The 25,944-nt window shown below is 42.2% G+C and overlaps 1 protein-coding gene across 1 annotated transcript in view; it reads left to right on the top strand.

The window, feature by feature from the left end:
- Positions 1–19,301: 19,301 nt before the first annotated feature.
- The window catches only part of MYO7A (myosin VIIA), a 1,239,317-nt gene continuing 1,232,674 nt past the window's right edge, over positions 19,302–25,944 (top strand). The window contains exon 1 of the mRNA XM_069640000.1: positions 19,302–19,740. The gene's annotated coding sequence lies outside the window, so the exon portion shown is untranslated. The remainder of the gene's footprint in view (positions 19,741–25,944) is intronic.

Genomic DNA, 25,944 nt, shown 5'->3' with positions numbered 1-25,944 from the left:
AAGGGCTCTGGCAAGGGTAACGCATCTCTGGATAGATAGGAAGGGTTTGGCTGCTCTTATATGCTGTAGGTGTAGGCTGTATAAGAGGCCATGGGGCTAACCTGTTTGTGGAAGGATAGGGAAGAGTCTAGGTAGATTCCTAGGGTTTTCACTTCCATGGCTACCTTGATAGAGTTGCCATCTATGATGAAGATGGTGTATTTGTGATCCAGTTTGTTTAGGTTTGTGGTAGATCCGAGGCTGATGAGTTCCGTTTTGTCATCATTCAGGCATAGACTGTGGAAGGCCATCTATGCCTGGATGATGAGGTACACCCTGTTCACCAATGCCAATTCCTTGTTGTAATCTCCCGTCAACGGGATGAGGATCTGGGTGTCATCGGCGTAATTAGTGTAGGTGATACCCAGACCATCAAGATCAACAAACAGGGGCTTTGTTAACACGTTGTACAGAGTGGGGGAGACGCATGATCCCTGAGGGACTCCGCAAGTGATGGGGATGGGGTCAGCAGATGCTGAGGTGGAGAAAACATGCATAGATCTGTTGCTCAGGAACGACTCAATCCACCTGATGGCTTCTTGAGAGAAGTGGGCAGCCGAGTCCAAGTGGTTGCAAAGAATTTTATGATCTACTAGATCAAATGCTGCAGGGAGGTCTAGGAGAAGCAGTAAAGCAGTTTTCCCATTATCTCTCAGGGTGTCAATTAGAGCCTTAAGATGGATGAGAATCCCATGTTGGGGTCTAAAGCCTGATTGCCAGATTCCCAGGAGATGGTTTAATTCAAGGTATTTTTGAATTGGTAGATAGGCTGTCTTATCTAATATTTTGAGCAGGAAGGGGACAGTGGTGATGGGTCTGTAGTTAGTGGGTATAGAGGGGCCGAGGGAGGGTTTTTTGAGTAGGGGGAGAACACAGGATTCTTTTAGATTGTTGGGGATGATGCCTGAGGAGAAGGAAGCGTTAATGAGTTTGGTAATGAATGGTGAGAGGTCTCTTGCCGCATCTTTAATGATTTGTGATGGGCAAGGGTCGCCCTGGCAATTTGACGATTTGCGGCTGAGGACGATTTTTTCCACTTCTTATGTGGAGACTTTGGAAAAGCTGAAGTGGGTGAGTGGGTTGGGCAGGGGGTTCTGGGGTGCAGGATCTGGGGGAGTGTTGGTGGAGTTGGTAGAGTTAGTTAGGGATTCTTTTTTGTTGTTAATTTTGATTTGTAGGCTTGCGACTTTGTTAGAGAGGGCATTTTGGACATTAGTGCACCATTATTTATCTTTCACACATGTGTCTGGGGCTGGGACAGGTGTTTCCAGCTCTTTAATAATGGTAAACAGTTCTTTAGTGCTAGATTTGGCTTGTGATATTCTCTGGTTATATGATTCTTGTTTAGCCAATATGATTTCTTTTTTGTATGTGAAGGCTATTTTATTGAGGATCAGCTTGTTATTGTCTGCAGGTGATTGTCTCCAGGTTTGTTCCTTTTTGCGTTTCTCTAATCTGAGGACTTTTAAGTGGGTAGAGAACCAGGTGTTCAAGTGTTTTTTCGGTTTCGATTTTCTTAGAATCTATTGCACCACTAAAACTAAGGCTGAGTGCATGATTGTGTTGTAACCTTCTACGAGATGGTGAGGATTGGTGGCAGCTGAGAGTTGGTTCAGAGTCAGGAGAATGAGGGGGATGAGTTTTTCCACTGTGATGTTTTTCTTGTTTCTCGTGGGGATAGCTGTGGCTAGTAAGTTGTTGGTAATAGGGCTTGAGGCTTTGAGGGTGAAGGTGAGGAGGTGGTGGTCGGACCAAGTTTGAGCGGAGTTGGCAGTGATGGAGGCCACGCAGTTGTAGTCTACAATCCAGTCGAGGGTTCTCCCTTTGTTGTGTGTGGGGGTGGACACTCTTTGGGTAAATCCTAATTCTGACAGGGTATTGTTAATGAGGGTAGCATGGGAGTCTTTGGGGTCTTTGAGGCCTAGGTTGAAATCTCCTAGGATGAGGCTCTGGAAGGTGTTTTTTAGGTTGTTGGTGAGGATAGTAGTGAGGTCTTCCTCGAAGGAGCCTAGGGGTCCAGGAGGTCTGTAGAGTAGGTGAATGGCGATAGTTTGGGAGTTGGCAGTCGGCAGCTTAGCAGTGAGTGATTCGCAGAAAGGGAGGTTGTTTGTGGTGTCAAGTATAATGTTGAGGTGTGTTTTGGCAATTATGGCGAGGCCTTCGCCTCTGGATTCTGTTCTGTCTACTCGGAGGATAGTATAGTTGTCAGGGAAAGCTAACGAGAGAGCTTGGCTGGCGGCTGCATGGACCCAGGACTCAGCGATGGCTAGAAAGTCTAATTCTTCTGCTATAATGAGGTCTGCTATATCTGTACCATGAGCTACTACTGATTGCGCCTCTTATGGGTGGGACGATAAGTTTAGTGCAGGTAGGTAAGGTGGCTGCATTGTGAGTCTTGTGCTTAGTCGTGTTATTAGTGAGGCTGTGCTTGGAACTATCCCTGGGACAGTTGGTGGGAGTGCCCATGTGCCCGTGTGCATAGGGGTGTGTATAGGCGGAGGGGTCCGGATAGTCTGTATAGCCTGGGTGGAGTCCCTGGCATGTGGCTCATATAGTTTAGGTAGTCTGGCATTTCTAGCAGATGGACTACATGGCGTGGAGAGGTGGGGCAAAATGGGTGTTGGTGTAGACGGTAGGGGGTGGACATAATGCATAGTGGACGGGGGAATGGTGCCTGTGGAGGCAACGCTAAAAGTGAAGTCTAGGTAGCTGGTTGAGTGGATGAGGTGAGTAATTACTTTCAGCAGTACTGAGAAGATGCCTGGAAGGAACATTCTGTTGGGTGTGAGTGGGGTGCAGCAATCAAAATGGCGGGGTAGCTAGGTGCTGAGTATGACAATCAAATGGCAGGGCAGCTGGGTGCTAAGTACGATAGTCAAGTGGCAGGGTAGCTAGGTGCTAAGTGTGCCAATCAGAAGACATGGCAGGTAAGTACTAGATACAGCATAGGTGCAGAATGCGACAATTAAATGGCAGGGCAGCTAGATGCTAAGTACGACGATCAAATGACACTCAATGGGTGGGAGGGTACTAGATGCAACATGAGTGCAGAAAGCAATAATCAAATAGCAGCTAGATGCACAATGCGATAATCAGACGTAAAATGCGACAATCAGGTACGAAAATCAAATGGCATGGCGGGTGACTACTAGATGCAGCATAAATGCTAGATGCAAAAATCAAATGGCAGCCAGATGCACAAAACGCTAATCAGATGGCAGGGCAAGTAGGTACTTGGTGCCGCATAAATGCAAGATGCAGTAATCAAATGGCAGCTGGATGCACAAAATGATAATCAGATGGCAGGGCAAGTAAATATTGGGTGCATCATAAATGCAAGATGCAAAAATCAAATGGCAGCTAGATGCACAAAACGCTAATCAGATGGCAGGGCAGCTGGGTGCTAAATGCAATATGGCTGCTGGGAGCAGCACTCGGAGGTGATAACAATACACAGAGTACACAGTATGGAGTAAGCTTCTTAGTGTCCTCATGTTGTTGATATAGCGTTTGTGGGAGTCAATGGTATGCAGGCTCTGGCGCAAGGCATGCATGAGAAGCAGTGGACGGAACTGCATTTGTGTCTAAATAACCAGTCATATTTAAGAGCATGGGCTAGTAGCAGAGTGGGTACAGAGACGTATTGCCGGTACCCTGACTGTAGTATACTCAATACATCGCGTGCGTGGTGTGAGGCACCCCAATGTGGATAATGTTAGCATGTAGCAGGCACCCCATACATGGTTAGAGAAAATTTAATGAAAACATATTTTTGAGTTAGGTTGGGCTCTGTTTTATTATAGTATTTGTTGAATATTGGGGTAACCCGTCAAACAGAAAAGATCTACGTAGTAAGCAAGAGAGGCGACTCAGGCAGTGCCCAGGTAGTGGGCCTTTAACAGACTCGGCATTGTTTGAGTGTTAGGAGCCCCTTTATTAAGGGATGGGGTAAAGGGGCAAAGACTAGATAACAGGCATACATAGCACACGCAATGAAGGCCCAGTATCACGGGTTACAGCAATATACACATTCCCAGATCCATATATTAAAATGCTTCAGGTGACACAACCTAATCACTTAACAAGTAGAATGCTTTTGAATGAATTTTTTGATTTTGGTACTTTGTATGGAGTATTTTGAGACATAGATCAGCGGAGGTTGTTTCTTATTCAATACGTTGTTGAGGATGGTCTCTTTCGGAATTTGCTGTACTTTATCTAATGAGTTCGTGATTTCTGATTCTTGATACCCTCTTTCTCTGAAACTATCTGACATTTCTTTAACTTGAGTGGTACAATCTGTTTCGTCTTGGATACTTGTCTTTATTCTCAACAATCGGCCATATGGTAAGTTTCTAATGGTGTTGGGAGGGTGGAAACTCAGTTTGTGTAAGAGGTTGTTTCTATCGGTTGGTTTGCGATAGAGGGTGGTTTGTAGTGTGTTGTTGGTATGCATTACTCTTACATCTAAGAAGTTGTCACTTGTGTTGCTATGAGTGATAGTAAACCGTATGCGGTAACGTAGATGTTGTTCATGTAGGTGCAGAATTGATTGAATTCTTCTAATGTGCCAGACCAAATTCCAAAGATGTCGTCTGTGTACCTCCCCCAATATTTTACATAGTTATGCCAAACTTAGTGGTGTAATATGTGATCACTTTCAAATTTGTACATAAACAATTTGTGTAACTTGGGACCATTGTTGTCCTCATGGATTTGCCTGATACTTGTAAGTACAGGTGTTTTTTAAAACAAAAGAATGAATTTTGTGCTATAAATTCTAACAATGTCATTAGGAATTCTTTGGAGACTCTCACATTGTCGTTTTTCAACAGAAGCCATTCAACTGCTTCTTGGCCAAGGTTATGCGGAATGGAAGTGTAGAGACTGCGTACATCTGCTGTAAATAGTATGTCATTGGTTTGTATGTCCAGAGCTCCTACAATGTTGAGGAAATGTTTTGTGTCTTTGACGTAGGTTTCTGTCTGTAGAATTAGTGGTTGTATGAATGAGTCTAAATATGTCCCCAGTGGTTGGAGGATGCTGTTGGTGGCAGACGATATGGGGCATCTTGTTGGTTTTGTGATTTTTTTGTGAATTTTAGGAAGTGTTTAAAAGATGGCTATCCTGGGATGTGGTGACGAGAGGCAGTTTCTAGTTCTGTCAGAGATACAGCCTGTCTTCAGCTTTAGTAAGTATATTTTCTAGACTTTCTTTTATCTGATTTGTGGGGTCCATGTCTATGGGAACATAGATGTTTCTGTCCTTTAGTTGGTTCATGCATTCTTTTTCATAATCCTCAGTGTTCATTATTACTAGTCCACTGCCTTTATCGGCAGGTTTGAAAGTGATGAATGTTTCACTAAATAGCAATTTAACAACCTCTGATTAGTTTCCGCTGAAGTTGCTGCATTTGGGGTGATTATAAGGTAGTTTCTGTATATCTTCAATGAGCATTCTGTGGAGCAGGTCTAGAAAAGGATAGGGTGTTGGTAGTATGAACGTGCTGTATGGTCTGAACTCTGTGTACTCTACTTCCTTTGGTGGCTCATTTGAATCTTCCATATTTTGTTGGGCAAAGAATGCTTTTAATGTTCTTTTCTAGTGAACTTGAATAGATCAACCTTGCTGTCGAAAAGGTTGGAGCTATAGGTGGGCACAAAATGCTGACCTATCTGTAATAAATTGAGCTCTATGTCTGTTAACATTCTGCTAAATAGGTTGATGACTAGATTTTTTTTTTTAGGTATTGTTGTGTTGCTGGTTGGGACTGGTTTCTTTCTGTGTCCCCTCTGGGGCCTTTGCCTCTTCCTGATCTTCCTAAAAACAAAAGAGCTGCAGTATTGCTTGTCCGTTCTGTGTTAGTATGTTCCCAGCTGGTTCCAGCTATACCTGCTCTATTTTGTTTGTTGCTGGTTGACTCTGAGCCTGTGCTGCCTGGAGCACGATACTCTGCCATGTTTTTGTTGATGTCGTCTAGGATGGATTCTAGTTCAGTAACTGATAGGGCATTGGTTAATTCTAATTTCATTTCAGAGATTTCTTTAGTTAGACATTGTACCTCTTTTGACAGTTCTTGGACTGTTAATAATATTAGGTCTAGGGAACATTTATTGAGTATTAGTTCCCATTTACAAACAAATTTCCTACTTTCTTTACAGAGTGTGGGACGTAGTGGAATGCATAGTCCTCTTGGTATGCATTGTGCGCAATGGTACTTGGTAAGGGTTATCGCATGAAGTTTTCTATTAATCACTTTGCGTATCAAACGTTCTAAGTTCTTAATTTTGGAGTTAGGTTCTGTGGTGGTATTTGTTAAACTGATCAGGTTTAAGATTGCATCTGCTTCTTCTGTGCTGAAGCCCAAGGTTTCAGCTTTTCTGTCTGTCAAGCTGGCAGTGTCATCGTATGACATATTTAAGTTTTTCTGCGTTGTGCGTGCCTCCATTCCTTTGTGCAAAAAGGGGTATGTTTATGAGTACGAGATTTGGTGCTTTGGAACCGATAATGAGTGTAAAATGGGTGTTATTCTTATAAATTATCTAAAGTAGGTCAGTGGTCCTGTTGCTAACATGCCTTACATGCACAGTGAGGTATGGTAATACTGATAGACAAATGGATCCTAGGTATGATGTCCTAGGAAGTTGGAAGGGCCTTGTGTGAAATTCAACACATAATATTCCTATAATATTACTATAAATTCAATTAATGTATTGTAACAATTCATTACAATTTTTCAAAAATTTCATTTATTGAATCTTCTTGGCGACTATAGTATAACTCAATGGAAGTTCTTTATTTCCAGAGACACATGTGGGTCACAGCTTTGACCATCTTCAGGGACTCAATTCCACAAAAATATATTAATAAGTACATCTCTTGAACTCTGTGTTGAGGCAATAATGTCATATCTAGTTTACAGTTTAATTTATGCATTTTCCAACATTTTTAAGTTTTTTTACCTGACCGCTGTGTCATGGTAAAAATGGATTTGTTATTCTGTTGCTCACTACCTGCTTTAATCCACGTTGGAAAACGAACGCTTTCATCTTCATTTGGACATTTCCTGCACTGCGAGCAGTCTAAGCTCTTGCAGGACTCCGTGGGCAGGACTTCGAGGCGGGACAGGTGCCTGTCACGTGAGACATCACGTGACCGATTACACCCATAAAGCACCCGCCCATCCACCCTTGCGGCGTTAAGCCCGGCGGCGACAAGGCCACTAACCGTGCTGTTGTATGGCTGTTGGCGAATGGTGGTGATGTGATTGCGTCAGTTATTGGTAATATTCGCTGCAATTTTATCTCTAGACATATAGTCCAGAGATTTTGTCTGCTTGATTTTAGCCCATCTTCCAATGTCTGCTAATAATATTATGTGTCTTGGTGCCTAATTTTTAAGAGGGAGAAGTTGTACAATTTTAAACTTTTGCACGTGAATCATTTAATGTTTACCTTGAAAACAGGCATACCTTCTGAGATTACTAGAGATTCAATGGTGAACCCATCTAGTACTATGCCAAGTTCATCGGATCGAGAACCTCTCCCCCAAACTCCTATGAATAAGAATATTTCCAAAATACAGGATAAGCCTAAAAGTAGCACTCGTATTTCAAACAAAAATATAATCTTAACACCAATTAATAAAACCCCTAGTCAACATGACATTCGCAATTTCTATGAGACATTGCAAAGTGGTAAAGCATTGACAGATCCGATCGATTTGGCATCTGCTGTGAGTTCATCTATTGACTTGCCCTCGTCAAAATGCGCTCCAAGTGTTTTGAGTTCACCTAACAATTTCTCTTCAAATGAGATTCCTGTTCCCCCCTTGAGTATCACTATCTCAGATCAAACTCTATTAACTGTATCACATTCTCCTATCAAAAATCTCAAATCTGTTCAAACATTTGCTACAGTTTTAGAAGAATCTATGCAAGAGCTTGTAGAATTTTCAAATGAAAGCCGTACTTCAGCACGGGATACACCTATTATGAACGGCTCGGTGGCATCAGTAATTATTGAAGACGTGGGGCAAGTTAGCCCAATTAGGTCTCCTTCACCCCCATGCCCTGTTCCCCCGGAGTGCAGGGACTTAGAAAGTTTGAGGGCCTCAATCATGACTGATTATGCACAACCATGTTCTATGGACTCGACAAGACAGGATGATGAGGTTTCTTTTCTACAACCTACACCTCGTCGATGTCTAACTACTGATAGGAAAAAACAAACTATTCCATCTTTAATTAATCCTGCCCTTATAGAAATCACCCTGGGGGCTATTAATACCACTATATCTAGCCTATTTAAGCTCTTTGAATCACTGGACCAGAAAATAGTCATTCAAACGAACAAGCTAGACCATAGTAGTGATTGGATGAGAGATAATACATTTAAATCTGATAAAAGTCTCTCTTTAGAAAACCTGGAGCAAAGAATCACTCTCCTTGAAACATATGTATTACCTCAGCAGGGCTTGATCGAAAATTCTAGTGTTTCCATCATGCAACGTCTTCTGACTTTAGAAGCTTCAAGCAAGGTTCCTTTAACCACTAATTCAGTGTTACCGGCATTTTCTAAAATTATCCGGCCAATTGAGTGCATTGAAGAAGTTATGGTTGAAAATAATACGTCCTGGATTAATGTAGACTCCCCTGTGAAGACTGCTGATCAACCTGCTGTTAATTCTAATTCTCGTGGTAGCTCTAAGCAAAAGCCACAAAAAAATAGTCGCACAGCTGTGAATAATAGAAAATCAAAAGCTGTGTCAACTAAGGTTGGTATAAAAACACAGTCTCAAATGAATTCCTCGTTAGGAGCCTTAAAAGTTCCCATTTGTATCCCTGCTATCTCCATAGATATTTGTGATGAAATTACAAATAATGATATGGTCGTAACAGACAGTGAGCCTCCATTGAATAAAGCTATATCATGCAATCCTTTTCCTCCACAAGTTGTTTCAAAGGAGGTTCTAACCTCTGCTCATGATTATAATCATTTGAATGAGTTGGTAAACTTGTTAATATCAAAACCTGACAAAATACGAACAAGACAATTATCGCCTGCTGTACAGACGACCCTGACCGCACATTGTGAGGCAATTTCAACAGGTGCAGTTAAGCTAGCGTATACAGTCGCCCCTACAACAGGCGGTGATGATCGTCTAAGCTCATTAAGAGCTGCGGTAGATTCTTATTTACTAAAAAGAATCTCAGAGGTTTTGCCTGAAGCTTCAAATGGTAACGGCCAGCCTTCTCATATACATAAGCCTCACAACAGTAGTGTAAGTGAGGTTCCTTCTTTTAACAATAGACCTGATATTTGTTTAAATCCTAAACCACCTACACAAGATTTTATGAAACAAAATACCAGAAAGAATTCAGAAACTGGTAAAGCTGGCACCAAATCTCATATAAATGAGGCTGGTGCTGCCTTGTCAAAGAAATTCAATTTGTTCCATACCCTAATTTTGAAGTGTCGAGACAGGCCCTTCCCAAAATACGACTTATGTCGTGCTAGTGTCCTTAATATTTTTGGAGATTTAGAGGGTCTGGATGCTATTTCTTCCACTGATTTGGATCAAATAGAGTTTCTCTGTGACAAGAATCTTTCCATAGTTAGATTGTGGATAAAATCTGGAATTGTCCGCAATGCTTTATGGAATGCTAGAATGGACCTATTCAATCTTGGTTTCCTACTAGCACAAGATCCAGCACGGCAGCCTTCCAAGGAGGTTGATGCCAATGAACCCCTTGCTGGTACCACTCCTCAACCCTTGTGTGTCTGCAATTTTTGTACTAAAGAATCACTTCCAGATTCTTTGGTCTCTGCTAACTCTTGCTCATAACCACGAATAAATGTTCCCCTCACTGAAATTTCACTTGCTTGCTGGAACACCCGAGGCTCTTCTCACTTGCAATGGACATTAAATAACCAGTTGAACACATATGATATAGTAGCATTACAAGAAACGTGGTTATTAAGCCCTCCTTCATGGGATGACCATGAGCTTATTCTTCTTCCAGCAGAACACCGTGTCAAAGGTAGACCTACAGCTGGTTTGTTAGTTGCGGTGAAAGTGAGTAAGGGCTACAAAATCTCTCCCTGGCAAGCACCAAACAAATTTATGCAATTGGTTAAGATCTCCCTCAACTCTCAGATATACGCTCTCATCAATCTGTATCGAAATCCCATGGGCATCACTGATGATAGTTTTTATACTGCTCTTTCATCTCTCTTTGAACTGATCTCTGCTCAAGGCAACATTTCTGGAATTCTAGTAATGGGTGATCTTGCGTTGAGTCTAATACAAGGAGTAAAAATCGTGACGGAGTAAGATGGACGTCCTTTATGGAAGATCTAGATTTAAAAATTGCAAATGGTGCGAACACAGGCGACATCCCCTCAACGAACACCTGGGAGCGAGGCATTTCAAAATCTACAATCGATTATATCTTTATGTCCAACAGCATTTTTATGAACACCAACAAATTTGTTGTTGTAAAACAAACAGCTAGTGATCACCATCTCTTAGCGTTATTCTGGTCAGTCAAAGTGACAAACCATTCAAAAACTGCACTTTGTTACAAACAGATCTTATCAGTCAATAATGGCAAAAATCGATTTAAGTGGTCTATTAACAAACTGCTGGCATTGAATGGAGCTATTCTAAATAGTCAAAGTTCCCAAAGGGCTGAATCCTGTATAGATGTATTAAGCACCTTTGCGAATCTTCATCCTGCCAATAATAGGCCACCTAGGAGTCCCGTTCATGGGTTTGATCTTGCTCTCTGTGAGAGAAAGAAAGCTTACAGAAGAGAGATCAGAAACCTTCAGAAATTACCACTAAATGACCAGATTAAAGCGGTTAGAACTGCCAGATCAAGATATCGAAATTGGGTACGGTCAAGGAGGGCCGCATTATATCAACTAGATAGTGAGAATTTTCTATGAGCGTGTCGTAATAAAAACTCTGCCCTGGTCTGGGAGCTGCTGAATAAATGTAGCACAGCACCCCAAGTCTACCTTCAACTTAATGGTGTATCTGAATCTGTGTGGGTTACACACTTTTCCACACTATATGATGATCCCAAGATGAGCTGTTACAATTATAATAGCAGCCCTGCAAAATGTTGGGATTTGCAATGCACAAAAAACATTATTCAATCTTTTATCAAAACATCGTCCTCGTCAAGAGCAGCAGGCCTTGACGGGCTTACAAACTGGATGTTTAAACAAAATATAAATGAATGGGCGCTAATTCTGAGCAATGCATTTCATCACATTTTGCAAACTAAAAATATACCAGACTCATGGCGTTCGTCCGTGATTATCCCGATTTACAAAAAGAGTGATCACATGGACGCCAAAAGTTATCGCCCAATAGCGCTATTGGACGCTCCAGGAAAAATGTTCACTAAATTAGTATTAAGAGATTTTAATCTCTGGTCATCTGCAGCTTGTCAACGTGACCCAGCACAAACTGGTTTTGTGGCTGGCTTGGGTACTGGTGTTAACTTACTTACTTTAAATACCATTAGACAACAAGCACTTAATAAGAGACAGCCCAGATATTTTGCGTTTGTGGATCTTCACTCCGCCTTTGATTCAGTATCAAGACCAAAACTCATTGATAAGTTAATCAAGGCGGAGTGTCCCTCTACTCTTATTGACATCATTTTTGCTCTCCATTCAAAAACTAAGGTTTTCGTAAAATTAAATGCTGAGGGCCTTTTATCATCCCCAGTTCTTACGTATAGAGGGTTGAAACAGGGGTGCAGTTTAGCGTCAGCCCTGTTTAACTTTTTTATTAATGATGTACGCTGGATTTTTGGTAAAATACTGGCTGATGCACCTAAATTGAACGGTGTCAAAATTAATGCATTATGGTATGCGGATGATCTTGTTTTAGTGTCAAAAACACCTAGTGGCTTACGCAATCTTTTGTCAGCGCTCTGCTGCTACTTCAAAGAAAATGAATTAGTAGTAAATACTGCCAAAACACAGATTGTCACATTTGTCCCTAAAGGTCTACGCAAGCATTTGTTAGAATGGCAAATTGAGGGAATTCCCATAAAGATAGTTCCAAATTATGTCTATTTGGGCCTTATTTTTGACGGTTGCCCTACATTAGAGTCGCAGCTGAATAAGATCAAACAGAAGTTAACCATAGCGATCTGTCAAACATGAATAATTGTTTCCAAATATGGCAAATTTTCAATTAAAGCTGCCATTATATATTGGAATCAAAATATTGTCCCAACTATTCTTTATGGCTTAGAAACGCAAATTATTCCCTCCGGTTTTCTCAATTTATTAGAAGCTAAATTCTGGCGCGCCACTTTACATCTACCACAGTGTATTCCCGGGGTGTTGATGCGCTATGAATTGGGCTTAATCTCATTATCTGCCCTATATAATTGGCGATTATGCGCCTTACTAGGTAATGCTTGCTTTCCACAAGAGACAACTCTACACTATCTTCCATTTCTAGTTACTTACTTGACTCATCAGAAGTATTTCCAAAACATTGGTCCACAAATGTTCTTTCCATTATGGTGAATGCTGATATATCGCTTGATCTTCTCACATTTCACCCAGAGCGAGCAAAGAAGAAAGTTTATATGATGGACTGGATTGATACTAGAGTAAAGTGCTTAACTTACAAAGATTTTGACTCTGTAATATTTGGACCTAAACGCTATAGAGACACCGCTTCCTACTTGTGTTTGGCTCCTTCCGCTGCTATTAGATCTGACATTTTACGGTTGCGATTCAACATTTGGCCTACTCGGGAGGTTAAATCAAGAAGAAAGCAAATTTCTTCAAACCTCAATTGGTTTAGGTTTTGTCAAAATGCAGCTATTGTTGAAACTTTGCAACACATATTACTGGATTGTCCAGCCCTTTCGAGTTTAAGAAGTACTCATTTTGCTAATCATTTTGCGTATTTTGCGCAAATGGATCCCAGTAGCAGATGGGTTGCTCTAGCTGCAACTGAATGTATAAGCATATGGATTGCCACCATTAACTTTTTAAAAGCCTTGAATATGGAATGAAAATGAATTGCATTGTTTGTAAAAACTTTCTATTTGGAAGATGTCTATCTGTAAATGTATAATAATGTCTGTTTCATTGTTCATATTTTGAAAAATTGGATTTTATTATGTATAAATTGAAAAAGTAATTTCAACTATATTCAATAAATAAATAATATAATGCAGCTTATTTGCTGAGGAGCCTTAATTTTTGATCCTGGAATAATAGTGAAAATGTATTCTTCTAAGTATGATTTTCCTTCTCTAAACATAGTTGTGCAAACAAAGAAAAAAATATAGAAAATCATTATTGAAGGTTCCTTGCCTGTTCTTTGTCTATGGGTCCTCCGACTTTATTGGCAGGTTTGAAAGTGTGGGATGTGTCACTAAATAGCGATTTAACAATCTCTGATTCATTTCGGTTGAAGATGCTGCATTTGGGGTAATTATAAGGTAGTTTCTGTAGATCCATGACCATTCTGTGGAACGAATACGATAGGGTGTTGGTGGTATGAACGTGCTCCATGGTCTGAACTCTTTCTCATTTGAATCTTCCATATTTGGTTGGGCAAAGAATGCTTTCAATCTTAATTTTCTAGTGAACTTGAATAGATCGACCATGCTGTATCAAGAATCAGAAATTACGAACTCATTAGATAAAGTACAGTAGATTTCAAGAGAGACCATCCTTAAGAAAGTATTGAACAAGAAACAACCTCTCCTGATCTATTTATCGAAATACTCCACACAAAGTACGAAAATCAAGAAAATCATTCAAAAGCATTGGCACTGCCTATTACGAGACAAGAGATTAGGAGAACTGTCTAAAGATCCTACCGAATTTGCGTACAGCAGAAGCAGAAACCTTAAAGACATGCTAGTGAGATGTGACACCATTAGACCACCAGAGAAAACAAAACGATGTGGAACCTTACCATGCACGTTAGACCATGCTCTAACTGCAGCCTTGTCCTTAAAGGCAATTTAGTATTCCACCCCAACTCAGGTAGAAAAATATGCTCAAAATCTTTTGGAACATGCAATAGTACAAATATTGTCTACAGTATAAAATGCCCCTGTGGCAAGTACTATGAAGGACAATTGATACGACAAGCGAAAATACTTTGGAATGAACATCACTCCAACATTTGCACAAGCAATATCAAATCACCAGTGACATGCCACTTCCAGGAAGCCAAACAACAGATATCACAGATGAGGTTTCAGATTTTAGAAGTAAACGATAGAAAACCTGCAGAATGTAATCTTTCGAAATTCTTAGATCAACGGGAGATATACTGGATAGACACACTGAACTCATTACATCTGAATGACATGAACGAGGAATGTGTAATTTTATGTGGGAATTGTAACTATTATGTCAGGAAATATGTTATAGGGCATCATTCCAGTACCGGGTTCCTCAAATGAGGACTTACCGGGCTATTCCAACCATGGAAGAACCTGTAAGCCCTCATTGGAAAAACCTATCCCCATTCCCATTTGAGCCCCCATAGGGCTCAATGGGAATGGGGAGGGTGCTAATAATGTGACAGGCCCGTTATTAGATCCTTGGTCCCCTCGTGGGACCCGGAAAGGATGTCTGGTTTTACCAGACGTCTGTTCCGGGTCCTGCTAGGGGTCCTCGTAATCAGGCATCCCGTAATGAAGGGTGCCGGTCCCGTACCGGCACCCTTCATTACGGGAGCGCCATGGCCGTAATGAGGCCCATAATATGATAATCGTATTACATCAATGCGAAACCTCACATTTTTGAAAGAAAGACTGTAAAAAGAAGTCTTTTTACAAAGACGTCTGTATAGGTACATATTCTTACCACTACTGTAACAAAACCTAATTCATACGTGAATATAAATAATTTGAAGGACCAGAGAAATAATTGCACAAAGATTAATTTTTACACAGACAATTGCATAGACACATGCATGTGGATATATTTCCACAGAACCGGGGTAAATCAATCGGACTCAAAAGTAAACACAGTTTATGTGAACTGCTCTAACCGCATTCCATTTTTTCACTGTTTACAATAATCTAAAATGGCGGCCGGCACACGATGATGTCATCATACCGATGACATCATCACGTTGCCATAGCCGGCACTATTTTCAAAAGTATGAATCCAAACTGACACGGAAGATCAGATTGCCCGAGAGATGCCTCCGATGTCAGATGGCCGCACAAAGACATTGTGTTAGGTGAGGAGGAGACAGATTGCAAGAAATAGTGCATGAGACTCACCAAATTAGCCCCCTCTTTTTATTAACAAAACAACCTTTTTACAGGCAAGAACCACCACACATAGGAGAGAACACTTCATAGACCAAGAACAGGTAGTGAAACTTCAACAATGATTTCCAATTATGTTTTTCTTTGTTTGCAGGACTATGTTTAGAGAAGGAAAAGTATACTTAGAAGAATACATTTTCACTATTATTCCAGGATTAAAAATTAAGGATCCTCAGCAAATAAGCTGCATGCTTACCAGAACTCCAGAGGACAAACAAATGAATGTTTACCATATCACAGCGGTCAGGTAAAAAAACTTGAACATTCCGAAAAATGCACAAATTAAACTGTAATCTAGATATGACATTATTTTTGCAACACAGAGTTACAGAGATGGTCTTATTTATTTATTTGTGTAGAATTAAGTCCCTGAAGATGGTCAAAAGACCAAAATGCATTGGACAAGCTATGACCCACATGTGTCTCTGGAAATAGATTATTTTGAGTTACACAACAGTCATCAAGAAGATTCAATATATGAAATGTTGGAAAAATTGGAAAGAATTGTTACAATATATGAATTTAATTTATAGGAATATTATGTGTTGAATTTCACACAAGGTCCTTCCAACTTCCTAGGGCATCATACGTAGGATCCATTTGTCTATCTTTTTTTATTCTTTTTATTGTGCATTTAGTTTGGTTACAAAATGCTAAGCACATATTTTTCAAACATATTGCAAAATACATTGCTTTAAAAAAAAGTAGTTCTTCATGATTGCTATATAAAAAAAATTATAAAATATATCGACAAGGACTTGATTTTCTTTAACGCGAGATTCCATATTCGTCAGCAGTAATCACCACAGATTGGGCCCCGAACAGTGTTGACCAAAATTCGTAATCTCGTATATTGTCTATACACTGACGTACCCTCCGTAACCCTTCAAGTAGCAATTTTTCATAACCGGACAAGCAGTAGGAACATGATGACACGTTTCAACATCTGTCTGGCAGAGTCTGCAAGAAAGATCTTGTGGCATAGATGCATGCCATGACCCTAAATATTCTTTAGTGGGAAGGATGTTAAAACGGAGATACATAATAAAACGCTTAAACTCAATGCTACAGATTTTAGTTAAGTAACTGTGCGGTCTGTTTCCCTGAAAGCTCTGGTATGAGTATTGTCTATACCCTTTGTAGTTATGTAATTTTTCAATATTCAGGGCAGTAGCCCACTCTCGATTTTTAGATTTAATTATCCTTTCATAATCAGGGTTAACGTCAAAAATTTCTGGTTTGATGCCCAGATTTGCTAGATGGTTTTGGTGAAGGTTCTTAGCTCCTCTTTAAATACATTGTACACTTATCATCCAGGCCTTCTCCCAAGAGCTCTATCAATGCATTTGAGCAGCAATCAAATTTACGCAGTTTAGAATAGAGCAAACTCTTCGATTGCACCACAGCGAGTTAAGAGATGGTAAACCGTATTCAAGCCTTAGTGCCTCGACCGGTACAGTTTTTGGGAGATTGATTAAAGAACGCAGTAATTTTGCCTCAAACTTCCCTAACCAACCCTCTTGCACTGCTCGGAGTACTTCCAGTGCATCCATTATTGAAGGGAAAATGCTCATTTTATATATCTCGATAAACCACTCAATGTTATGGCCCCCACGGTGCTCTATATAGTTCTTTATCACTAGCTATGTTTCTCAAGATTTCTCCTTAACTAGCGACTCGTAATAGGAGCGAGGTGGGCGGATTTCAATAAGAAGGCCTAGTAAGGCCCATTCTCTAGCTGTGGGAACCCCACCAACGCACATCGTCTTCATCTAATGATTTATTGATTATCATGTTATTTTCCTTGGCATAGGTCGCTAACCCGAAGACTGAATGTTGTAAGCCAATTTGAGTCTGGTCAAAGAGCATAATGTCGTCAGCGTATGACAAACTGAAGATCTTTGTACCATTTATCGGTAGTGGAAAATTACAGATATGATGCAAATTAGGCTCTAAATCAGCAGTGTAGGCGTTGTACAAGGTAGGGCCCAATACGCATGCCTGCTTTCGGCCCCGATTGTTTGATAGTAATTAGAATTATATCCTTCGGAGCTGAGCCGAATGGAAATAGAGGTGTTCGAATATAACTGCTGAATAAAATACAGCAGAGTTGGGTCTATTCCCCATTGCTTCAATTTTTCCAAAAGTTTAGGTCTAGGGACGAGGTCAAAGGCCTTGGTGAAGTCCACATAACAGCAGAAAAGATTAGAGCCCTTCTTATGTTCGTATTCTGCAGCCAGAGATTGGAGTGTAGTAATATTAGTAATCGTACTGAAAGTTTATCTAATTCATGTTTGGAAAATAGTGAGGAGTTTTCTGTCCTCTAGCAAGGTAGGCAGTTTATCTAGAAGAATGATGGCAAATATCTTTTGACTTGAGTCCATCATAGCCAAAAGGCGATAACTTGATGGCTCTAGGCGATTACCTTTTTAAAAAATTGGAACCAATATCGATCACTGCCAACTTTCCGTAATAGTGCCAGACTGCTCTATGTGCGTAAAGAGAGCTTTCAGCATTTTTGCCCCTATTTCCAGCTGGTCTTTAAAGACTATGTTAGGTACGCCATCTGGGCCAGGAGCACGGGAAGCTTGAGATTTTCATATTAATCTAAGTAGATTTTCCTCTTGGAAGTCTAAAACACTGTGTCGTGACTACTTCTGTCGGTATAACACTGTGCCCATCAATCAAGGCTCCGGATGCAATCTTATCTGAGGTGTACTATAACTCCTGAATATGTTTAGATCATGTCTTCTGAGATATGGGATTTAATTCACACAGGGATAACGCTTTACGAAAGTCGTTATAACACGACCACAATGTACGCGCATTATGCGTTTTTAACCAATAAAACAGTTGTTGCCAATTAGAGCCTCTAATAGAAGACTTATATTGTTTTAGCCCGTTTCTATATTTAGTGGTCAAATTAATAAGAACTTTTAGTTGTTCCTGGTTATTCGACCCCGGATTGGATTTGGCTGCAACACTTTCTTTTCGTAACAAGCTTTTATTGTCGTCTATGATGGAATCGAAAGGAGCATTCTTTTTGATAATGTTATCATAACTGGTTTTCCCATTTTCTATTGTCTATAGTGTCTATCAGTATTACCATACCTCGCTGTGCATGCCAGGCTTGTTGGCAACAGGACCACAGACCTACTTTAGATAATTTAGAAGAAAAACACGATTTTTACACTAATTAGCGGTGCCCACTCACCAAATCTCGTAATCACATAGCACATTCTGCCATAGTCTAACGGCTAAAAAAAAACTTTCTTTCGATAACAGGTTTGAATTTTATTTTAACACTATTTTGTCATTCTGAAACGGACTTGATTTTAATATTTGAAGTGTCAATATTCTTATTAGTACCAGGTTTGCAGTACGGGTATAATGCTTGCAGAGTGGGAAAGGAATAACAATATCACGATTTCATAAAGCGCTTTTAGTAAGATGTGTCCTGCTTCGAAGCACTATGTTAATAGATTGTATTTCCCAACTAACGGGTAGCCATCAGAACGAACGTCTCCGAAGGGATCGCTTTTTGAGTGGCCATAAGGCTCCTTGCTATGGTTGCCCGTTTACAGTTCACTTACATTAGGTATCTAAAGTCCAATTTGTTCAATTGCTACCAAGACTACAACTCCCAGAATACATCCGTCTGTTAAATGAAAGGCCAGGATTGGAGACTTAAAGGCCCGGTTAGGTGGCGTCATTTGGTCTCACTGCTTGGTAATACCTTGATGCCAACACACTCACCAAAAACAAACAGCGCCATGATAGCTGTTCAGCATTGTCCTGCCTCTGACCCCATGCCCCATTAAGAGCTCCTCGGGGAGGGCGGCTTTGTCTGCTGAGGGAGGGCGCACATTTCCCTGCTGTAGTCTCGTAAGAGTCCTGCCCCGTTCAGGGGCACTGTGTGCGGAGAGCGCAGAGGGAGGCTCTGTGCCAGCTCCCATTGTCGGGCTCGCCCTGCAAGGAGGTGGCAGGTCAGCTCGGTGGCGAGAGGGCCCCACCCCTCGCTCGCTCTGATGTCAGGCTGAATACAAACATCTCGGCCCGGTAATCCCGTCCCCTCCCCTGAAGGAGGATCGAGGCGGCCGCACTGTATCCAAGGCAGCGGTGACAGCGGGAGGTCTGACTGCAGCCGGAAGCCTGGGATCCTGCAGGACTCGGGCAGCCTTGATTCCAGGACAGTGGCGCGCCGGCCTGCTGCATTGGCACCGTGTGATCCTCCGCACCTGCTGCCACTTACCAGCTGCAGTCTGGATTTGCCCCAGATTGTCAGCCAGTGGGTAGACAGCGGCCAGGACTTCCCCGAGATCTCCAGCAAGAATGCCCCCCATGGGCTGGTAGGGGTAAGTGAACCACCCTTCTACTTGTCCAGCTATCTACAGTATTTCTAAGTGTACTTTTTATTTTTTTAAAATATTTTTAACAAGCAAGACAATAATTTGAAATCTTGACAGGATTACACCTACCTTTACAAGCATGCGGGACCACACAGGTCCTGTCTTCAGACAGTTATCCTACAGGAGGAGAGTGTTGCTTTACAGGCAGGACAGACGTGTGACATGTACAATACATTGCCTTTTTACGAGTTGTAGAAATGCCGCATGTCAGTAGCTTAACTTTGACATTCATGAACAGATCAAGAGGTTAATATTTTTGAGAGCTTTTGTGAACAGATATTTAGAACAATCGCCTAAGCGACAATGGGAGAAACACAATGTCTAAGTTAAATGAGGTTGTCTAGTCGTGGTATGCACATTGAATTCTGGGACTTGTAGTCCTGGATTTATAATGGGGGTGGCAATCAGCTCTGTAGTGGATCGGTGCATTTTGGCATGTATGAGGTGGACGTACAAGTGTGTTTGCCTAAGATCACACAATGCGATTTAATGGAGTCCTCTGCAGGTCAGCTACCCGACCACGTTTCCTCCATAATCTCTTCAAAGCATGTCTGGTTTTCCTGATTCCAGCCGGGATTTTCCCTAAAGCCTCTTAGCATTGGGAATGCAGAGAGGTATGTTCTCAGCCTGGACTGCCTGCTTTTCCACAACCGCAACAAGGCGGCCCTTATGTTTTAATTGGGCTTTTTTTTTTGTACTTTCGCGGATTTCGGTACCTCTTTACACGATTAAGAAGTTTAACGTAACAAAAACGAGAAAGTTGAGGAGGGACTTAAATCGTTTTATGAAATGATGCCGAGCCATGAATTAAAATGCTGACGATTATTCGCTTGCAGAATGAATGGGGTTTCACAGTTCGTTGCACGGAGACGCTTGCTTATTTTACAGACATTAAATGCTGGCCATTCATTGAGGGGGGAGAGGGGTGTATACTACCGGCCCTACATGATTACTCGGAGGGATAATGTACCTGCTGCAGAGATCTACGCCTATCCTTAGATGACAGGTTGACGCGGGTGGTGTCAGCTCAGCCTTTCACCCGTTCGAGGATGATGCACGAGTGCTTGTGTGTTCCGTGTTTATTCGTCCTCTCGTTCACAGCATGGCGAATCACCAAGACTGTGGCTGACACCCTATTCCAAAAATATGATGTCCCCAATTCTTTTAAATAGGGTTCTGCAGCTTAACAGGTACATTGAGTGTTAGGGAACCCCTCCATTCCAGTGATTGCTATGTATAGCTCAGTAATTCACGCGCAGGCAGCAGCCATGAATAAGTCGCCATAAGTAAATAGTGCCAAAGATCACACTGTGTGACAAGGTGCGAAGGTATGCTTTGATTAACGCTCTTTGTTGTTGATATAGAATTTGGCTTTATTTTTATTTATCTTTACAACTCCAATATGCTGATTTTTCAGTAGAAAATACAAATCAGACTGCTTGTCCATCCTGCATCACGGGTCTTACCAAGCTGGGTGAGCTTGGTGCACGCATTAGGCAGTGGCCAGGTGCACCGCATGTCTTCTGTAGGCAGAAAAGATAACTCCATGTAATCGAGGTACCAGATTTACAGTCCCGATCTCCCTTCTAAAAATCATTAGTATGCTCAAGTCCAATTTGTTTACACTGAATTAAACCAAGACTACAACACCCAGACTGCCTTCGTTTGTTCAAAGAAAGCCCGACCCTGGATCAGTGATGACCCAGTCGCGGAGTTACCTGCTCTCAATGTGCACAATGATTCATGGAAAGTATTCTTAGAAAAAGACAAGCAAGCAAGCATGCCGATGGTCGCATGTGCCTACACCCCAAACTATGGCAGCGCCAAGAAGCCTCGCCGTGTCCCTGGTTTGTTTCCACGCGCCCCTTACTTCCTGTTGAAAGTCCGGGGATTTTTGCTGACAGAAGCGCATGCACTGTTGTAGTGAATAGCACTCCTAAGAGGGGTATTTGGAATTGATTTAACAACACGGTGTCATTTCATGGAGAAATGACTTGGAGTATGAAATAGCTGAGAGCAGAGGTTTTCCGAGAGCTGTGGTCTTCAAACTGAGGGGCTTCTTCCTTGTGGGGGTAGGGGAGCCAAAAGGATGTCCAGGGGATTGCGAGGGACTCTTTGAAAATGGATTAAGATGTCTGTTTTTAATATAAAATATAAGCAGATTTTCTTCCACTTATATTTGCTATTAAAAGCAGTCACCTTTGCCTAGACATGGTTGTAAAAAGGTGACGATTTAACAACTGAATGTGATGTTGTTTAATACTGTTTGAATATATTGCATCCGTGACAAAATGTAAACCGGTACTATTACTCCGTTAAAAAAACTTTAATAAAGAAAAAAAAGTCACAATTATTTTTTAAAGCGCCTGGGGCCCTCCTTGATATCCCTCGGGTCCCCTAAGGGTGCCCAGAAATAATATTTTTACTTAAGGGGATTTAGGGGGGCTCGGTATGAACACGTTTGAATACCACTGTCCTAGATTAGGGCGCCTTTACATAAGAGCAGTGTTGCACTGAGTGAGATTTACCAGAGGGTGAGTGGGTAAGAGTGAGATCATACACAAATGACAGGGCTGGGGGGCAGCATTTTTACCATTGCGAGCCTGAGGCCCATATTTACAAATTACACAGAAGGCAGAATGCAGGGGAGGTCGGCCGGGCGGTTAGTTTGGATAGGAGGGTGGGGGCTTTTGAGGGGGGTCTTCTATTATGCGGTGAGACTAAACACCTTGGGCCCGATTCATGGAAATGTTTGCGCGGCAAATAGGGACCTTACTTGGCAAAGTGCGTGCGAAATCCCTTTTGTTGATTCATGGAATCGACTGCGCGGCACTTATTTGTACCTTGCAGGGACTTTGCGCAGGCTCGGCATGTCTCTGCGAGCAGCCAAGTGCAGGGCGTAGGCGTGGCTTATGCAGAGGCAGTGAGGGGGTGGAACTCGAAAAATAAGGAAGAACAAAGGAAAATGTGGGTGTTATGAGGCTGGGAAATGGCCAGGCAAAGCCCTCATTCGATCCGCCACCCGAAGACAGGCGTTCAGACACTTGCGCATAGGATTCACCACTCAGAGGTAGGATTGGGTGTCATATTTAAGGGTGCATTGACCCAGGCGGGGTTCCGATCTGAGTTAGTGGTGTGCGTACGCAGTGTAGTAGGGTGCTGGAACGGTATACGGGGGTTCGCACGCAGAACTACTGAGTTTTAGCTGAGTTATGAAAAATGATGCGCCTATTGTAGAGGTGCTGGTAACAGTTACGTGGGACCCCGCGCAGAGTCCCTGAGATGCAGGCCTGCTTGCCCAACGCAATGTTTTGAGGGTGCATGTATTTGCGCCCGGGGAGCATGCAAAGGTGGCTGTTTCTGTCTGTTTTGGCTTTGCGCGGGGGAGTGTCGGCAACGTTCTGGCCGCGACTTGCGTTTACATTTACTTTGTGCAAACAGTTCCATGCAGCCACAGAGCACACAGAAAACATCTGCACAGGCTCGCGCAGAGTCGTTCTCGGTGCGCAGGCTTTGCGGGATTAATGTGCACTTTCCCATGAATTGGGCCCCTTGTGTTAAAAACAGGGTGATTACCAGGACACCGCAAGATTAGTTGACTGCCTAGACCACCAAGACCAGGAGGTGGCAGAAAATACCAGTAGGTGGCAGATTGTCCAATGATGAGCAAAGTTTACTCCTTTGCTGGTGTGGAGGGGCAGCAACACTCTCTGTCTTTAGCAGGGAAAGCAGAAACGTTTGGACCAAAAGCACCTCATACTGCAGAGGGAATCAGAGAAGCACTCCCATTTCTGGATGCCTAACAACTTGAAGGACTGATGGGGGCAAAGCAGAGGCAAAGCATACAGGAAGTGCCATTTTGCCCATGGCAGGACAGCTCAAATCCCTCCATGGGCCCACCAGCCTTAACCAGCCGGAGAGGCGATATTACTGGCCCGTGCCCTGTAGCAAGGCCGCCTTCACCACCGAGACTCTGCTGCAGAAGTTGAAAGGGACAGTGTGCGGCCTCTACCCTCATCCCTCTTTCTAGCACAAAGGCTGCGCAGGTGTTCCTCGGCTCCTCCATAATGAATGAAAGGGCCCTGTAATTGTATGCATCTGGCACCAATCACTCGACGAGCAGGTAAGCAGCGTTCATCCACGACTCCCCCAGCCTGCAGAGACACAGCTTCAGGCTCCAGCCTTTCCACACGCACCTTCCTCAGTACCTGGTCCTGAGCATTCTCTGCAGGGTACTCAAGGGAAGGCTGGCAAGGGGGGCAAAGGGGCAATTGCCCACAAGGGTTCTCCCCATGGGCCAGAGATCCAAAATGTTCAAACTAAAATCTAAAAAGGACGAAATCCACCAGAATCGAGACTGCCACAAAGGAACTGAGCAAAGCCTGCCTAAATTCTGTGCAAATGGGGCGAGCCATACGTCTTGATGTCGGCAATGTTGTAGATGTGGCTGGTGGTTGGCCACCCACATGGGCCTCCACACAGAGGGAGAGGAGTCTAGGCTGCAGGGACATGTTCATGCCGCCCGATGGCAAGGTATGCATTTAAATAACAGATTCTGCGACCCTGGATGATGTTGTCACGACTGCTCCCCCTGCAACATTGGTCTGTTACAATCCACAGCAGCGTATCACGAGTCCTATTTGCAGAGAAAGTAAGGGTTCATATCGCATTAGAGTATGTCCTCGGTTTGATTCTGTACGAATGCTTCCCCTATGTTCTGTTGAATTTCCTGATCAGCAGTGTCTTCATACAAAAAGAGTTTAACAGCACCCTGAATAGCACCCATTTATGTTACGTTTACAGTGCTCATAGCAATGACTGGGGGACTCTTTGTGGTACTTACTTTTGGACAGAGTTGAAAAACACACATAGCAAGATGTAATATTCAAGAATTAATTATTAGAAGACTACAAACTGAGAAAGCCACCAGCTCCGTCCGTTGTACTTCTGGAAATCCGTCTTACTCAGTTTACTACCAGCAGAGGTGGTATTTTGGGAATATCTCCAGTGCTATTTCAGAAATGCTGCCTCCGATGGCAGTAATGTAAAAAGGGTTTTTAACATTTCTTTTTTCCATTTTCAGCATCAATGTAACAAGAGAAATGGATCATGGAGAGTAGTGGTTCATATCGGGGCTAGGGAAGTTGGGTAGGGCTGGTGATGTTGGCATAGGACAGGGGTTAGGATAAACCTACCGGTTAGAGCAAAGTAAGCATTAGGGTCAGGGTCAGAGTTGCAGTTAGGGTAAGGCTAAATTTAGGATTAGAGCAAGGGTTTGGGTTATGGCACAGGGCTATGTCATTTGTGGCGAGCTGGTGATGGGTTTAGAGGTATTTTCACTGTTCATTTTACATTGATTTTGTATTGAGTAACCTGCAAATATAATGCTTTAGTGCGCTGAAGGATTCGTGTTCTGTAAGGGTTCAGGGTAGTAATTAAAATTAGGGTATGTTATGTTAAGCTCATGTGTAGTATGCACGTTTGCCAATGTCATCTTGGCGCGAGGAAAGGCACGAAGCAAAGCTTAGAAGAGTAGGGTTTTTAAAAGACATCTAAATGTTAGATGGTTCTCAGTGCACCTAAGAGCCTCTGTTAGACCATTTCACAGGGTGCCGGCAGCAACTGAGAAAGCACAGCTGCCTATTCTAGCTCAACGAAATGTAGGGATAACTACGAGATGGGCATTGATGGAATGTAAAGTGCATTCAGGAATGTAGTGCGGAAATGTATCCTGTAAATAGTCTACACCTTGACAATAGTAGGCCCGATGAACTAGGCAGAGGGATTTAAACTCAATTCTGCTTGCTACTCGCAGCCAGTGTAGGGACCTAATCACTGGACTGATGTGGACCCCGTAATTCCCCTTGGATTCCTCCCCCGTGCCACCAATGAGCCAAGAACCAGGCTGGTGTACAGGAAATATATTTATATTTATTTGAATTCTAGGTAATTGAGATCACACTAAAATTACACTTCTTTGGGGCACACAATAAAACTTCTTTTTACATCAAAAATCACACAAGTTGGTTGGCAAAAACACTAATCACTATACTTTATTTTATCCCGATTTCAATTCAAGAAATAATCAACACTGGTCAAGGAACAAAATCAATTTACATATGCAGTGCTGTGCAATTTCGATTTTCCTGC

This window comes from Ambystoma mexicanum, chromosome 7q (assembly GCF_040938575.1).
Source record: "Ambystoma mexicanum isolate Mex_15411 chromosome 7q, UKY_AmexF1_1, whole genome shotgun sequence".
NCBI classification, from domain to species: Eukaryota; Metazoa; Chordata; class Amphibia; order Caudata; family Ambystomatidae; genus Ambystoma; species Ambystoma mexicanum.
Note: the sequence above shows the minus strand (reverse complement) of the source record. Positions and strands in the feature narration are given on the sequence as shown.